This window comes from Taudactylus pleione, unplaced genomic scaffold (assembly GCF_031769625.1).
Source record: "Taudactylus pleione unplaced genomic scaffold, aTauple2 ptg000086l, whole genome shotgun sequence".
In the NCBI taxonomy this organism is placed as follows: domain Eukaryota; kingdom Metazoa; phylum Chordata; class Amphibia; order Anura; family Myobatrachidae; genus Taudactylus; species Taudactylus pleione.
In genome coordinates this window covers 25162156-25177497 of record NW_028284488.1, presented here as the reverse complement: position 1 = coordinate 25177497, position 15342 = coordinate 25162156, and the positions used below count along the sequence as shown (strand labels likewise).

General features: G+C 44.8%; 1 protein-coding gene across 2 annotated transcripts in view; it reads right to left on the bottom strand.

Annotated features, from left to right (window-relative positions):
- Positions 1 to 15342, bottom strand: part of SEMA3D (semaphorin 3D) — a 212171-nt gene that overhangs the window by 164525 nt on the left and 32304 nt on the right. The window lies entirely within an intron of this gene.

Here is a 15342-nt window from a genome sequence, read left to right as displayed (position 1 = left end):
TGGGAAGGGGGTTAGAGGCACATATATGGGAGGGGGCAGAGGCACATACTGTATATGGGAAGGGGCAGAGGCACATATATGGGAAGAGAGCAGAGGCACATATATTTGAAGGGGGCAGATTCACATTTATGGGAAGGGAGCAGAGGCACATTTATGGGAAGGGGTTAGAGGCACATATATGGGAAGGGGTCAGGGGCACAGAAGTGAATGGGGTAGATACATGGCTATTGGGAAGGGGCAGAAGCAAATACCTGGGAAGGGGGCATGGGCACATACATGGGAAGGGGGCAGAGGCACATATAGGAATAGTGGAGGACAGTGGGACAGATTGTATAGAAGGCCCGGGGCATCTCTGTGCACCACAGCACTGAGCAGTGTGAGCACTGTCTCACTCACATTGCTATGTATGTACCTTTCAGTGTCTGCCTACACACACTGGACCTCATTCAGAGTCGGTCGTTGCGGCCACACGGTCGTAAGGTAAAAGGGGCCGGATATGCAAATGAAGCGCTCGCAAGTTGCGTCGTTAAGATGGGATCGTTAGCTGGACGAGCGAGGGGAGGATGCGGCCGTAAGACTAAAAACACGACCCCTTCTCGTTCCCATTACACGTCATCTCCGGGCATATAAGGGCATATAAGGATTAATCGAGACCATCGGGAACCATCAGAGCTGTTCGTAGAACTTAAGGTTGACCGTACCCTCTCTTAAGCACTACGATCAAGTCAGTGTAAAAACCTCCCATGTCACATGTGCCATGACACTACTTAGTTAATTATGCACTCCCATAAAACGCTGTTTGCATAGTCAGGCACGCTTGCGTTCGGATCTCCACTCCCCCGTTCACAAGCACCTTCCCCTGTTACCACCCAGAAACGCCTCATCCTGTCACTCAAACTAACGACCTGGCCAAGTTGAAGGAGAGAGCAATTTCTGAACGTAATAGCTAGTTTGCGCACGCGCATTGCGAATTTTACGCATGTGCAGTTTAGCGAACATCGGTGGCGTACGACCGTGCGGTCGCAACGACCGACTCTGAATGAGGTCCACTATGCCAGGCCAATGGGAGCAGGAGAGGAGAGCTGGGGGTGAAACAGTGCATAAGAAGAGAACATTATGGAACCTGGGTGGGAAACTGCATGAACCTTCACTGCTACTTCCTCATAATCTGACAGGTGCTAATGATCACTGTGGGGGAGGGAGGGGGTCTCGGCTGCAATCAGGGGCGGGGCCTGTGGTCAGGGGGAAGGGCCAAGGACAGCTATTAGCAGGCTGCTCCTGTTGCAGCCGGGAAAAATAAATTGTCTACACAGTAGCAGTGCAGCGCAGCGCAGCAGTGGCTGTGGGTCTATTTTAATGAGGGGGCCTGGTGCTGGAGCTCCACCCGCCCCATTGTTAATCCGGTCCTGGTTGCAACAGTTACATTTTTGGGTAATTAAGCAGGCGTTTTATAGGCTGAGATTAGATACTATAACAATACATTTTCAAGTTTAGACAGTGAAAGCATCACGTGTAAGTTTTTTAAACTATATATGTAAAACTGTGCAGACCTGTGTTACTGAATGTATTTGTCAGTTCATCTCTGATGTCATCTCGCTACCTCAAAATCAATTAAATTAATACTATTCCCAGCATCCAATAGTAGTTACCGACCTAACACATCTATTTCTGTGTCCAATAATCACTAAGGCTCATTGCTAAGGTGTTATTCTGGAATCACAACTGTTATTTGCTGCACACATTCAATATATATTCAGATCCTGGTACATACATCTACGATACATCTTCAGAATATGAATGTCACACATAAGAAACTGCAAACATTTTATTTTAGGATTTTTTGCTCTGACAATCTATTTTGAATACAGAGGCTGGACTCATCTTCCTCACGAAATGTCCTTCTTCTGCTGCTCTGCTCTGTCAATCCCTGTATTGGTTGCTTGTATTTTGCATAATTCAAAATTAAATAAGCTACTGCTTCATACATATGAGACTATTAACATATATATATGCCAATAGACATCTCTTCACTTCCAAATACCACCCAACTTACCCCCTCTGCTCTGCAAAAGATATGTGTCTTTTATCTATACTCAGTGAGATACCTGCCCCCATTCATGGTTACAGAACTTTTTTCGGGCTGCGTCCTCTCTGTGGAATGCCCTCCCTCATACAACAAGACTTGTTTCTAGTCTTCAAACATTTAAGCATTCCCTGCTACCCATTAGCGGAACCCCTGGAGACAATGGAGTCATTTGGAGACAATGAACTCCTGGAGACAATGGAGTCATTTGACGCCGTGCGCCAGCCCTGAAGGGGGCACCTGGCTCCATTGTCATTCGGCCCTTCCGGGCACTGCTGAGGAGCTGCATGGAGAAGGAGCGCCACTGATTGGCGCTCCACCTCAAGTGTGTGTTACCAGCGGGCGCCCAGCTCCTTCTCTCCTCTCCCTCCCCCCCCGACGCCGGCGGCAGCCGGAGTACGTAGCTCACTCCTGAGCTCCGGCTTCCAGGTCCCGCAGTGCACTATGGGAGTGATGTCATGACATTGCTCCCATAGTTCTGAGGAGCGGGTGCCGGGGACAGATGGCACTGGAGCGGGGTTTAAGGTAAGTATTGTTTTTTTTTTGTATGTGTGTGTGCGTGCCGGGGGGGGGGGCACTACAGGGGGCTTACTGCTGGGGGCATCATATGGAGGCACTACAGGGGCCTTACTACTGGGGGCATCATATGGGGGCACTACAGCAGCATTACTACTGGGAACATCATATGGGGGCACTACAGGGGCCTTTCTATTGGGGGCACTACACGGGCCTAACTATTGGGGGCACTACAGGGGCCTTACTACTGGGGGCACCGCTACTGGAGGTACTGCATAGGGGGACCACTACTGGAGGCACTGCATAGGGGGACCATTACTGGGGGGCACTACATAGGCGGGCACTGCATAGGGGGACCTCTACTGAGGGCACTGCATAGGGGGACCTCTACTGGGGACATTGTATAAAAGGGCACTGCATAGGGGGGCAGCTTCAGCTGGGGCTGGCATAGGTGCTGGGGGTGGTGGTAAATTTTAATTTGGGGGGTGGGGGGGAGGGGCACCAACATTTATCTTGCCTCCGGGCACCTGGGATGAAGTTACGCCACTGCTGCTACCTCACCTCTACAGGCAGCTTTCCAAATTCCCCACACCCACATAACCAACATAAGCTGTCCTACCCAATTACATCCTCTCTACACAGTCCACACACAACATTACATATGTTCTGTTTCTACACTCATACAACCCTCTGGCCCCAGGTCAACATAGCTGTGTGACCAGATCATGTATCCCCATCAAGACATTTTACCCTTGCAATTTAGTTGGACCTCATGTTTTAGGTTACCCTATAGAATGTAAGCTTGTGAGCAGGTCCCCTTTCTGTCTGTTATTACCCTGTCTCCTTTTATTATGGTATGTAGTCAGGAAATGGGCGGTTGAACTGCCATCACCTGACATCAACCCCACGCCAAAATCCCGACGCCTGGCATACCGAACCTAGGTAAGCCGGGCGTCAGGACCTGTTAGCTGCGGGGGGGGGTTAGGTTTAGGGACTCCCAGGGGGACTTAGGGTAAGGCATCCTCCAGGAAGGTTGGGATTAGGCTAGGGGAAGGGGGGGCTACGGTCAGGCACCCCCGAGGGGAGGTTAGGGTTAGGCATCCTCCCAGGAGGGATAGGTTTAGCGAGCGGGGAGGGGGGTTAGATTTAGGCACCCATTGTGGGAGGTTAGGGTTAGGCACTAGGGAGGAGGTTAGGGTTAGGCACCCCTAAGGGAGGGTTAGGATACTTACCAGGCGCCATCGGAAACTTCATCTGCCGGACTTCCGGCGTCGGTATTTCATCTGCCGGGCTTAGGTCCGGCGGTATGTCATACTGATTCCTTTTATTACTGTTTTGTTGTCAACTGTAAAGCACAACAGAATATTTTGTGCTATTTAAATAAATGTTAAGAATGAAATACTACAGAAGATTATCCTTATTAGAAATGGCATATTACAGTATGTATCAATCTTAAAAATATAGGTAAAACAACCAACAGCTGCAGTTTTCTGAGGTTTACTGCAATACATATGGAACTCCATATGTATTAAAAAGATCCACAGCGACCCGTGCACAACAGTCCCCATAGAATTGTATGCTACTGTGATGGGCCCACATGCAGCAAGCTCTGGAAAGCACAACTTTTACAGAGCTTGTACTCACTAGGCAAAGTCATTAATAGATAGCATTGCTTATTTAAGCCTATAGGTTTCTAATAGCAAAAATGTATTCCTTGGGGATTGTGCATATGCAGGCTAATGGCAATGCATGCCCATTTGGACTCCCAGGTCATAAACCCATAAGTAATGTAACTGCAACACTGGGACAGTTCTATATCGGAAGAGCTGTCCCAGCGGAATATAGTGAGTATCCCGACCGTCAGAATGCAGACAATGCCGACAGCAGCATCCCGATGGTAAGTATAGGGGCAGGTTTAGGGTTAGAGTTAGACACTTGGAGTAGGGTTAGGCTATGGGAGGGAGGTTGCAGGAGGGATAGGTTAGGGATAGGCTACGGGAGGGGTGGGTTAAGGTTAGGTGGAGGGTTAAAATACCACAATACTACTGCATACCATTGATCAAAAATGCCAGTATGCAGGATAATAGGGAAAAAATGTATTGCAATGTATTTGTGATGATTGATACATCTCCCCCATAAAGTTGTGATCATGAGGAAATAATTGTTGTACTGTACCTGCTGCAGACTTCCTATTAGGCCACACACAGCAATATTATCAAATTGTCTGTAATCTCTGCATTTCTAAACCCAAAATGACTATCATTCCCCAAACAAATCTAATTTAAACAAGTTGGTAGACTTCAAAACCATCCAAAAAATCCTTTCAGAAGCTGACTTTATATTAACTATTTTCCAGTAATTTGTCCAAGCAAACGAACTTGCACAACAAATGTGTATGCACCATGAGACATCCGAGGATTAAGGATGGTAACTTTTATATATATATACTTGTAATTACTATGTGCTATAATAATGAACATTGTATTTTAGACTTTGCAGCTGTTCCATTATCTTAAAGCAATAAAGAAATATAAAAGCTATTTTAACTAGTTTTAAACAGGCTTCGGAACAAAATCATCAGTGAATCGATACATTTAATGGCCAGCCCAAACATGAAAACATCAATTAGAATTTTATTTCAAACTGTGGTTTTACAGCAAGTGACAATTTCAGAGATAGTTCTGAGGATATAGCTGTAGATCACTGCAGGGCTTGGCTTGTGATATTGGAGTAAAATTCTACTTGTACTATGATGAGATTCTGGAAAATCCCAGTGAATACTCACAGACACAATAAGATACAAAAAAACGGACCCCTATTTATATTTCAAGAATCAAAACTGTAAGGAATAAAAGTTTTAAATGTAAATAAATGCAATCAACAGTTCTAGTAAATGGCAGACTCAGACCACACAGAAATACTGTGCGCTGAAGCATGACTGAAGACAATGAGACACACACAGTTGCTTAGACACCGAGAGCCTCATTTAACAAGTACATAATTTTCTTTAGTTCTGCTGTGTGCCTTAATTTGTGCAAGTGTCCTAGATTCATGCCAAAGCACATAGGTTTATGGGGCAAGATCGCAACATTTGTAAAAGAAATTTGCCCTGGCCAATAGGTGGACTTGTGCAGAGTGAGGGCTAACATTGTAAAGCACCAGGGCACCATGTTTTGTAGAGCATTCCAAAAAAAATTAGATTTAATTAGGCAGAGCAATATTATTTATATGAGATAAAGGGGAGGAGAAGACTCATTCTTGGATGCGTATCTTGTTAATGAAATGAGTGACACTAAAATGGTAATTAGTTGGAATTTTATGTGACATTTATACTTTTGCAATTTGCCTATTTAGACTTTTCCTAGGTGCAAAGCACTTTTAGTTTTTGGGCATGTCTCCCAAGACTGGTGAGAAGACATGCTCATTCAGATTCATTGGGAAGGCAGTGCAAAATAAGAGCAATTTCCAGTGCTCACCCAGTGCACTTTGTAAATGAGATAGTAAGACAATTTGCTGCTATTGGTTGTTTGCAAACTGTTATAGGAGCAGTCACAGATTCCTACAGGTTTCCACTCATTGAAAAGTGCAGACTGAGCTCTACCTACACAAAGTAGATTTCTCAGTCACCATTATAAGATAGGAAAAAAAGAAATAAAACAGAGAATACCCACAAAAAAGTGCCTACATCTTGAAAATTCTGAGAGTGCTATGTAGCTTTGTTCTTCCTTATGCCAAACTCAGGCAACTTAACTTTGACCAGAGTTTAAGTGCTTTTTATTGCTGAACGTGAATGATTAAACACAAGGGGAATAAAGGTATTGAATTCTTAACAGAGTAATGAGGAAAACACACTTTTTTTTATTAAAAGTGTTTTTCCTACTGCTACTTTTTTTCCCCACAATGCACAGAACTATATGAAAAGGTCCTACATTGTATTATGTGCATACAGTATATTAATTGTGACAGTATATGGAAACAAATATTTAATCCTTATAGAAAATAATAATAGTAATAATAATAATAATAATAATAATACTTTTTTCTGTAACTAGTCTATTTTTAGCCCCATGTATCATTTGACTTTATAAATTAATCTGAAGATCTGTATGTATACTCAACTGGTGATTGTTGTAATTTTATATAAGGAAAGCACTCCTGTATGTTATGTTATGGCTCCATTAAGCTATAACCCTGTATGTATCAGAGGTTCCTTTTTTTCTATAGTTATCACTGAATAATACAAAATCTACCTTTTTTCCAGAGATTAATCACATTTGGTCAACTATTTGTTAGTAAATTATGCCCCCTATACTGCAAACCCCACTAAGCACTCTCTCTGTTATGTAAAGCCAAAAGTCCTAGATGTCACTCAGTGCCAGATCCAGGGGGATAATCAGGATGACTCCCTCCATTACTTCTCTCCTGACCACTACCGCGCTGTCAGCTCTAGCTGCATAGCTGAGCACAAGTGTGTGGCACATCAGCACCCCCCCACTGGATCTGACACTGATATTACTACTCTTGTATTGAACATGCTGTTTATGAGATAACTTAAATTAAAATTTAAAGGGAAAGCTGAAATAAGGAGCAAGTGTGATTCAGAGATTGAAATAGTTGTGAGGATGTAGTTGTGGAATTGGAATAGTTGTGAGGATGCATTAGTGTGCATAGTATAGGTGGTAATAGATTACATCTAAAAAAAAGATGGGTTTTCAAAGAGCCTTTAAAGATTTGAAGGCTGTAGGTGAGGCTGATGACTGATCAGTCATGGTAGTGAATTCCATAAATGGGTAGCAGAAATGGGGAAGTGGGGAATGAGCGGTGGTTATCAGAGACAAAGTAATGTGCTAGTCAGAGTGTGATAGTGAGAGTATTTTTAGAGATAAGATGAGATAGAAGATTTTTAAGGAATGGGTATGAATTCATATCCAGACGCCGGCAGCCCGAAGGGAGAAGATCCCGACAGGGCAGGTAAGTACTCTATCCCTACACCCCACCCTTAACCCTCCCTTAGTGGTGCCTAACCCTAACCTCCCCCCCTAGTGCCTAACCCTAACCCCCTCTTACCTCTCCCTAAACCTAACCCTCCCGGGGGGGGGTGCCTAACCCTAACCCCCCTCTAGGGGTGCCTAACCCTTACCTTTCCCCAAAAAACCTAACCCTAACCCTACTACGCTCCCTAAAGTTAACCCCCCTCCGCGGCTAAGGGCGCCCGGACTCACCTCGTTCGGTTACAGTCCTTCGGCGTTCCGGCGTCGGGATTAAGATAGGCATCGGTATTTCGACGCCTATCTTAAATCCATTGTTGGGATTTGGAGATTGAGACTGGACTACATCCCGATTTTGTAAAGTGGTTGGTTTGTTGAGGACTTTGTGGAAAACGACAAGCTATGAGCGAAATGCCAGATAGGAGGATGATACAGTAGTCTATTTGTAAAAGATGAGAGAATGGATACAAGTTTTGGTAACACCATGGATAGAAAAAGGACGTATTCTGGCAATATTCAGTAGGTTGAGGCCTCAGGACCGAGAGAAAGACTGGATGCCAAAAATAAAGTAGAGGGCAGATCAATGTGTGACACCAAGCAGCGGGGTTTGGAGACCAAGGAAATATTGGTGTTAGTGATGGTGACGGAGATTTTAGGAGAGTTGGTAACTGAGGAAAGAGGGATAATAATAAGCTATGTTGTGGGTATGTAGATAATAGAGACATAACTAAAAAAAAAAGGGAGAGGGTCAGGGTAGGAGAGGTAGATTTGGGTGTCATCAGTGTAAAGGAGGTACTAAAGGCAAAATGAGCACCTTATTCCCCAAGAAAAGAGTTGTACAGTGAGCTTTGTAGGATGATAATAGGAGAGTATGGATGGATGTGCCACATAGATACACTAAAGGAGCGGTTAAAAAGTTAAAATGAAACAAGAAATAACTATGGCATGAGGAAATATATTTTCATATGGTGTTGCTTTTGTTTTTTAAGTAGATGGCTGTGAAGAAGGAGTAGGGAAGATATACAGGTAGGCAATGTAAAGGTGGCAATGAGGTGTTAGAAGACAAGGTGGATATTAGAGAACCTTCGCAACTGAAAGCGCAGATGAAAGGAAGAATTTATAGAGGAGGTTGTCTGTTTTAGAGCAAAATGACCTTCAGTGGCGCTGAACATATCAGAAGCATTTCTGCAGGTGGAGGGTTTTTATAGAGTACACAATTACAATTTGGATTATTGAAGACTATGGGCCTGATTCAGATGTGGACGGAAGCAGCTGTGCAATACCATCCAGCAAATATTTAAATGCTGCAGGAGGTGTCTATAGGAAGCTGACGCCGCCTGACAGCAATTGTGATTCGAGCTTCTGTTAGCCGCTGCGTTTATGGGCACCCAGAGGAAGCCATCGCAGAATGAGTGGCAGGCTGTGAGCGTTTGGAGGTGGTGACAAGGGAGTGGTCATAAAAATGCAGGCATGTCTGTCCGTTGCATGGGCGTGCATTAATTAGCCCCTGCGAGTGCATGCACAGCTTGAGTACTCACTGCGTGCAAAGAGACTTGCAGTTTCTGCGGCAGGTCTGACCTGCTGTAATTGTGCATGAAGGCCGAGGTGCCTCGATGGTACCGATGTTTATGCAGGTAAGTGACGTCGCACACATGTGAGAAGGCAGCAAGGGGCGTTTTTTTGCCGGATGTGATTTGGCAGGCATTAGCATATTTTCGCTGCTGCATTCCATTTGAAATCGCAGCTGCGATCGCATTAGCAATCCTTACTGAATAAGGCCCACAGTATGTTTAAAACTATACTGTATACCCATGAACTTTTGTTTTGAGTAACTTACTTCTCCTTTGCTATCCTCTGCATCCGCACCAGTGGGCTTTATCTATAACTTGTATATGGATACTGCCATTCTTGTTTCTGTTTTGCATTTCCTACCTGGAGGAATTCAACAAGCTACCTACACCTCATTCTTGGAAGCAGTAAGCAACAGACACCCATGCATTTATTAGGGATTACAGCAAAACAGCAGCGATGTATTAGGCACCACTGAGCCCTTTATCTATATATAATTATATATAGTTGTAACTATTCCATCGAGATCGCAGCTGATATCCATTGTATCAAGTTAATGATCCTCTGTGAAGGTTCCAAAAACACACTGAGCCAGGAATTTGAATTAGTTAATAAATAATCTAGTAAACTGGAAACAATAAAAGTCTATCACGTACAGGGCAAGAAAATGTACATGATATACAATCTCTGTTGCCGTTATTGTGTAACACTCTAGTCGCAATTAAAATGTCAGAGATTTATTTGGAACAAATGTACGATCCTTATTAATGCATTAAACTCACATATTGATAATCACTCTACTACATACTTGCCTACCCTCCTGATTTGGCTGGAAGCCTCTCAAAATCGGATGCCACTCCCGGCCCCCCAGAAAGGCAGACAAGTCTCCCGGCGGCCGTTGACGCTCATCGGCATCATAAACCTACATAAACAACACACGATGTGCACGATTGATCGTCACGATCGATCGATATCGTACACATCGTGCAAAAAAACATACCGTGTATGGGCACCTTAAATCAGAAAGACAAAGAAGAGGTGAAATAACTCTGCAGAATAATTTGGTGTTCTGTAGCTCACATTTGCTAGTCATGAATTGGAAACACCTTTTCTACTCAAAATGGAAAGTCGAACTAGTATTTTAGCTCATTTGCCCTTGCAGTGATGTCAAGCAGCACATTACAAAGAACTGACTTGTCCACCAAATTGCTCTATTAAAATTAAACAAATAAAGATGTATTAAGCCTTGGAGAGAGAGAGAGAGTGGAGAGAGATATGGTACCAACTAATCAGGGGCATCTTTAGAGAGGAGGGGGCCCGCATGCATCCCCCATCACAGGCCCCCTCCTCTCACCCCAGCGGCCGGCAGCTGACTGACGCGGCTGGCCAGCCACCGCAGAATCAGTAGACTCTGGGCACTAGAGTGTGCCCAGAGTCTACTGCGCACGCACAGATCGCTAGGGAAATGGCACGGCCACCATTTTCCCAGCGATTTCCTCTCAGCGCATTTGCAAAACACTGTAAACATGGCTGCTGTGGCCATTTTCCGGCATTTTGAGCAGCGCTGAGAGATCCGACACAGGACCTTGGAGAAGTAAGTTTTAGATAATATGGGTGCAGGGTGTTGTGGTATGGACCCACCTGGACTCGGGGCCCGTGTGCACCGCACACCCGGCACCCATTATAGGTACGCCCCTGCAACCAATCAGCTCCTAACTGTCATTTTTCAACTTGAACCTCTAAAGTGACAGGAACTGATTGGTTGGTTCTTTTACCTTTCTCCACTTTATCTCTCTCCGAGGCTTAGTACATCTCCCCCAAAGTATTTGTGTAGTACATGCAATATAATGCAATTTGATTACCTGCATACAAAGCTGCATTTGCAGCCTTTCCATTGCAATACGGTTTATCCAGGCAGGGCCACTTTTGGACCAAACAACACCCAGGGTGAAAATTTCTTATGGCGCCCCTCACCACCCCAATACAATAATGTACCATGTCTCAGTTTAAGCATAACAAGATGTGGTGTCAGACACACTGCCCCCCTCCCTCCCCATGGTGGTGATAACTCAGTGAGGTGCACATGTACAGTATGCACATGCATATATTGCAATATAATCCTCTGGCTACCCCCAATCATCTACTAACCTACTTTCACTCACCTACCACCAGTCACCAATTCTCTCACTAGGCGTGAACAGAGGATCATCCACAACACCAGCCGGTGGCTGTTACATTTCATTTAAAAAATAGACAGCTGCGGCTACACATTGGACCTCTCGTGGAAAGTTTGCTCTGGTGAACAGGGAGAGATGGGAGGACCAAGAAAGAAGATGATAGGAAGACAGGGGGAAGAAGAGGGGGAGATGACAGGAAGACAGAGGGAAGAACTGGGGAAGAATGGAAGGAGACGGGAGGAAGAGAGTAGGATTTTGAAGGAACAGAGGGGGAAGAACAGGAACAGATTGTGAGGAAGACAAGGGAGACAAGGAGGCTCCTCCACAACAACGTTTGGTGCGTACATAAAAACAAAGATGCAGCTTCACAGTGGGCTCCACATGGAATGTATGCTCAGGTGAACAGGGAGAGCTGGGAGGGATGGGAAAGAACAGAAAAAGACAGGAGGCACACAGAGGGAGATGAAAGGAACACAGGGAGAGACAGGAGGAACACAGGGGTAATAACAGGGAGATGGGAGGAAAGGGAATTAAAAAAGTCCAAAATACATACATAAACAATATAACAGTAGTGTCAGAGAACACAGTAGCGCATGCAGGGGGGGTTTCTGAGTACCCTGAAACCCCCCCCCCCTGACCAAACCATTTTTTTTTCAGAGACTGAGACAGCCTTGTCTCTCAGTGGGCCACCCTTGGTTGGCTGTATTTCCCCTTCGTGCTAGGGACCTGGAAGTGACGTGAGGGCGGAAGTGCAGTTCCTGCCCATGCTAAAGAAGTACTTTGTCCCCACTTCAATAAGTTTGTTGTCCCCTCGTGGGCTCGCTGCGCTCGCCACGCCTCGGGCACGGTGGCTCGCTATGCTCGCCACATGGTTATATTCCCCCTCTATGCCCACTTGGATGGCAGGGAATTACGCTGGACACTGGCTGATGACGTCGGGGTCCTCTCCGTGAAGGGGATTTAGACATTACCGGCCACCCTTGGAGCTGCCCAGCTGCTGCCTGTACAGCTGTCAGCGCTTCTGAATCAGATGCGGAAGCGCTGACAGCTGAACCAGCAGTAGCCGGGCAGCGCACAGCGATCACCAGGGCCTGGACGGAGGCCATCAGGGACTGACTGGAGGCCCGGACAGAGAGGGGGGGGGGCCACTCGCTCCGGCACTGCCACTGCCGATCCAAGCGCCCGCTATGCTGCAATGCAAAGCACAAGCATTAGGTAAGTGTGGGGCTTGGGCTGGCTGTCTGGAGAAGGCTGGCTATCGGGCTTGGGCTGGCTGTGTTGGGCAGGGAATGGCTATCTGGGGATAGCTGTGTGAGGCTGAGGCAAGCGGGCTGGGGTGGCTACTGTATCTGGGGCAGGGGCTGTCTGGCTGGGGATAGCTGGCTGGGCCTGGGACAGCCTGGCTGGGGTGGCTATCTGGTGCAGGGGCTGTCTGACTGGTTGCAGGGTACTGTCTGGCTTGGGCAGGGTACTGTCTGGCTGGAACAGGGGCTGTCTGGGACTGGTTGTTTGGGGCTGGGGCTGACATGGCTATATATATGGAACCCCCCCCCCTAAAAATACTGCATTTGCCCCTGAGAGAACACCAGTTGTGTGTTTCAAATAAAATGCATAAGCAGAGCAGAGTGCAGACTCCTAGGGGTAAATTTACTAAAGTGAGAGTTTTTAGAAGTGAGTTTTAGAAGAGATGTTGCCCATAGCAACCAATCAGATTCTACTTAACATTTAAGTAGCACCTTCTAGAAGATAATAGCTAGAATCTGATTGGTTGCTATGGGCAACATCTCTTCTAAAACTCACTTCTAAGAACTCTCACTTTAGTAAATGTATCCCCTAGTGCCACTGGATCCTCCTAGTGCCAGCGCTGGCTCATAGTGCTGCTGGTTCTGCCTAATTAAATTCAGTAAATAGAGGCAGTCAACGCTAGCTAAGTGACTGCGGCTGTGCCCCAGGATTGCAGCGCCCCAGACAATAGTCCTGCCAGGACGCCCCTTGAACCGCCCCTATTTCCAGGTGCAAATAAGACTCAAAGAGGCTATCAAAGTGAAAAAATTTCTGAATATATTTTTTCTGCATGGTAATTATCAGAATAATAGCATAGGCAAACGCAGGGTGGGTTTCCGTCTGCCTGGAAACCCCCCTCCCCAGCCCACACCATGACCACAATATAAATAGTAATATAATAGAATTTTACAAGTGCTGCATGTTATTCTCAGTATCACAAATGAAATAATTAGCACCACCTGTGAATCTTTTCACATGTATCAGCTAGTAATAAATAACCTGTGCATCAACTAGGAGATATGGAAAACATGCACTGTTAGGGATGTGCTGCTATAGAGCCCAATATGTACATATATATACAGGGCAGTGCTAGGTTATTCTGCTGCTCCCCCAGACTCCTGGACTTGCTCTAATACTCTGGAATGGTGCCCACATCTAAAATACAAACATTCAGCTCAGGCAGGATGGCCCTACTGCCGCATTTAATGGCTTACTGTGATTGCTGGTCCTCTATATGCTGGAATTATGACACACAATATACTTTGTATGATGCATATTAAAGCTGGATAAGTGCTAATTCTGCCCTCTATATGGACTGGCCACACTCACTCTAAAATCAAGCATTTGGAAACCCCCCTCTAGAAATCCTGCGTTTGCCACTGAATAGGCTGAAATAATACTCTCTTCCTGTCCCTGTGAAGGTTAGAGAGTGTTTCAAAGAAGGTCTTGAACAGAGCATAGTAAAAAGTGTATGGTGGAGGAGAAGAGCTAAATTATTACATTATTTTGTTGTGTGCATGGTTCCACAATTATAATATACCCTTGCAAATCACATTGTGTGTAAAACAAATAAAAAAAGCATAAAATCCAAAGGAATAACATTTTTTTACATGAATTAGTGATTCAGTATTAAGCCAATAAGATTTACTTCATGACAGTACAGACGCATTAAACATGACTGAACAAAATAACAAACCTTCTGTGAGGTGAAAGTAAATTTCATGTAGGAACAAATCTCACGTTCAAAAAGTGACAAAATATTTTTATTGTAATAAGTTTTATTTGACACCTATCATTTCAGTAGACATCCCATCAAATAGCAAGAAGCCTTTCATTAATTTAATGAGTTAGTCATCCATTAGCAAAATTGCCTTAGAAACTGCTGATTACTGCAAATTGTCAATCATACTGTATGAACTTGTTTAAAACATATTTATATTAAAAGTGTAATAAAATACTTAAAAAATGCTGTGATAGAAAAGTTGTCACACGTGACACACAGACTCTTAGGGCAAAATTTACTAAGCGGCAGGTTCTAAACCCCGGCGGTTTGGTGGCGGTCTGACAGCGGGTTCTAACCCTGGGGGTTTGGTGGTGGTTTGATGGCGGTTTCTAAATGGCAGCCCTGTTCTATTCTATTCTAAAATTTGTTTTGACGGCGGTTTGCAGCGGTTTCGGCCTTAGTAAATCTGCGGAGAGCAAAACCGCCGACAAACCGCCACAGTTTAGTACCCGCCGCTTAGTAAATTTTGCCCTGAAGCTCTTTTCACACACAATGGGTTTGTCCGGACAGAAAAAAACCGTCAGGTCTTTTACATGTGGATCAGTCCCTTTCACACACAACGGTTTTAAGCCATGTGTAATGTTATTGCTGTGTGTTTGAATCTCTTTTCAATCTTTAAAACTAAAACACAGCAGCCGTCCTAGTCAGCATCATCTAACATTTCAAACACAGTTACCTGGCACATCATGTAGTGAGCAGAAAAGCTTTGGAATACCTACAAGTTTATTTGTGATTCACATACTTTGATTTCCATTAGACATTTTTGCTGCTCTCACAAGTGGTATATACTCTACATGCAAATATGGATATGTGCATATACATTTGTTCTCTTCGTACTGTAAGCAAGCACAAATGAAGTTTGAGCTAATTTCATATAAATATGGAGAAATGTTTGCGATAAGCAGCAATTTTTATGTAACTGGATGAGGAGTAGGTTTAATT